This window comes from Aotus nancymaae, unplaced genomic scaffold (genome assembly GCF_030222135.1).
Source record: "Aotus nancymaae isolate 86718 unplaced genomic scaffold, 86718_ANA_hifiasm-v0.15.2.pri h1tg000036l, whole genome shotgun sequence".
Classification (NCBI taxonomy): Eukaryota; Metazoa; Chordata; class Mammalia; order Primates; family Aotidae; genus Aotus; species Aotus nancymaae.
In genome coordinates, this window is record NW_026988450.1 from 4714275 (window position 1) to 4717328 (window position 3054).

The 3054-nt window shown below is 49.1% G+C and overlaps 1 pseudogene; it reads left to right on the plus strand.

Annotated features, from left to right (window-relative positions):
- The first annotated feature begins 210 nt into the window (after positions 1–210).
- On the plus strand, positions 211–660 carry LOC105710550 (H/ACA ribonucleoprotein complex subunit 2-like; annotated as a pseudogene).
- Positions 661–3054: the final 2394 nt, after the last annotated feature.

Below are 3054 nucleotides of genomic sequence, written 5' to 3' on the forward strand. Positions count from 1 at the left end.
AGCACGTAGACGTCATTTGCTGCGTAACAGACCCGCTCTCAGCACTTTACACAAATGGATTTTATCCCCAGGACAACGCTAAGTGCAAAGTAGGATTGTTCTCACTTGGGGAAACTGAGACACAGGTCAGCAAGTAGCTTGTTCAAAGTCACATGAAGACCAGCTCTCAGATCGCCTGGACTCGCCTCCTAGGTTTCCTTGGCCGCTGCGATGACCAAAATAAAGGCAGATCCGGACGGGCCCGAGGCTCAGGCGGAGGCGTGATCCGGGGAGCACACCTGCCAGCAGCTGCTGGCCAACCAGAACCCCATCGCGCAGCCTCTGGCTTCTCACCACCCCACGCGGAAACTCTACAAATGCATCAAGAAAGCCGTGAAGCAGAAGCAGATTCGGCGCAGGGTGAAACAGGTTCAGAAATTTCTCAACAAAGGAGAAAAAGGGATCATGATGTTGACAGGGGACACACTGCCCATTGAGGTGTACTGCCATCTCCCAGCCATGTATGAGGACCGAAATCTGCCCTATGACTATATCGCCTCTAAGACTGACCTGCGTGCAGCCGCGAGCTCCAAGCGCCCCACCCGTGTGATAATGGTCAAGCCCCGGGAGGCCTACGACGAGTGCCTGGGGGAGGTGCAGTCCCTGCCCCTGGCCCTGTGACGGACCCCTTAGCACCTGGGCACCTGCTTCTGGAAGCTACGGGGCTGGCGGCGGGATGACTGGCTGTCCTTCTGCCCACCCACACTGTCCGCGCTCTCACAGCCCTGTCGTGAAAGTGATGCCCGCCTTCTCTTCATCAGTGCCATTTCCTGTTCAACTTAGTAAAGGCTGTTCCAAGAATGTGGGGTGGGGAAAGCAAATGCTAAGACGGGGAAAAAAAAAAAAAAAACAGCTCTGCTACTCTGGGAGCTTGTGTCCAGTGGCCAAGACAGACACAGAACAAATAAAACATAAAGGAGACACGTACAGTCTAATGGGAAAAATAGCAAGGGGTTCTCCCTTTCTGGGGAACTAGGAAGGGCTTCCCTGGAGAAATGCTGTTTAATCCGAGATGGGGAAAGCAGTAAGAACTGAATAAGGAATGGAATTATTTCCTGACCAAAGAAATGGCACCTGGAAAGGGCCCAGTCAAGAAAAGGAGCTCTGCCTGGTGCAGTGGCTCACACCTGTAAGCCCAGCACTTGGGGAGGCCAAGGTGGGTGGATCACTTGAGCCCAGGAGTTCGAAACCAGCCTGGTTAACATGGTGAAACCCCCGTCTCTACTAAAAATACAAAAATTAACCTAGCGTGGTGGTGCATGCCTGTAGTCCCAGCTACTCCGGAGGCTGAAGCAGGAGAATCATTTGAACCCAGGAGGAAGAGGTGGCAGTGAGCAGAGATCACATCACTGCACTCCAGCCTGGGTGACAGAGCAATACTCTGTAAAAAAAAAAAAAAAAAAAAAAAAAAAGACGAAGAAAAAAAAGAAAAAAGAACTCTGGAAAGCAGCTGATGTCCAGGGAGTGAGGCTGAATGGCCACAGGAGAGGGCAAGGCAGCAAAGAGTGAAGCCCCTGGCGCCAGAGCCAGGCACCGCCAGCTGGATGCAGGTCAGCTTGCTTGCCCCAGGTCCCTGGGTTGCCTGATCTCTAGATTTATTTCCATGTTCTTATCAGCGTTTCCTTCAAGAATAAGAAAACGGGCCTCATGGAATATTTCCAGGAAAAATTAAAAACAGATGTGATTCATAAGAAACACAAGATCACAAACCCTTTAATCTGTGTACAGCGTGTTAACAAACCTGCCTGTCCTGCCACCGCATGAGCCTGGCATTCTTTCATGGAAAAGTGAATTCCTACAGGCCGCTCCCAAAAAAACGCGTCCTCCAATCAGTCTGTTACATCATTTCATTCAAAACAGAAAAAAGGCATTAAAATTTTCCAAAACTGTTGGGTTTTTTCTTTTTTGTAACCTCTCTTGTTAATGAAGACTTTTTTAAAAGACTAATTCAGTCATTCTGGGTAATGAATTAAGATGTTTATTCAAGATCTCAAAAATATGACAAACATATATGAAGCCAATATGTCATATTTTGAGTTATAGTCAGCCCATACACTGAACAAATAAAATAGATCTAATAGAAAATATTTTATACTTCTGTTCTTCCTTTATTTTGCTTAGCTGTTGTATGCCCGAATCATTTATTTTGCCTTTAAAACTAGGCAGTGGAAGTCCAGTACCTGCCTTGGGGTGTGGTGGGAGGAGCCTCACTCTCCGCACAGAGGGAGAGTTCCAGGGCCTTTGCCACCAACAAAAGCTAGGTGACTGGAGTGAGTTGGATGATATGTATGACTTTAAGAGACCCACTCTCAAATAAAGTCGATATCAAAAGAAGGAGGAGAAGGAGGAAGAGGAGGAGGAGGAAGAGGAGGAGAAGGAAGAGGAGGAGGAGGAAGAGGAGGAGGAAGAGGAGGAGGAGGAGGAAGAGGACGAGGAGGAAGAGGAGGAGGAGGAGGAAGAGGAGGAGGAAGAAGAGGATGAGGAGGAGGAAGAGGAGGAGAAGGAAGAGGAGGAGGAGGAAGAGGAGGAGGAGGAAGAGGAGGAGGAGGAAGAGGAGGAGGAAGAGGAGGAGGAGGAAGAAGAGGAGGAGGAAGAGGAGGAGAAGGAAGAGGAGGAGGAGGAAGAGGAGGAAGAGGAAGAGGAGGGGGAGGAAGAGGAAGAGGAGGAGGAGGAGGAAGAGGAGGAAGAGGAGGAGGAGGAACCAAGACCCTACCACTTAACCCAGATTTAATCCAAAAAGCATTCACTTGCTCCGTGCCCTGTGACCACACTCTACCGCATCCTTTAAAGAGACCACTCTTTTTCTGGAGCAGGACTCACCCCAGCTCTCTGAAAAGTTTCTGATCTTAGGAAAAGAAGAAAATCTGCTCGCTTCTACCTTCCCACCCCCACTCTCCTCAACACTTCAAACTCTGTACAGAGGATAGGAATGTATGCATTAAGCACAGTCAATTCGTAGGCCTCGCCCCCTTCTGCTATAGGAGCTGATGTTTGGCTGGTGCCTATTCATTCATC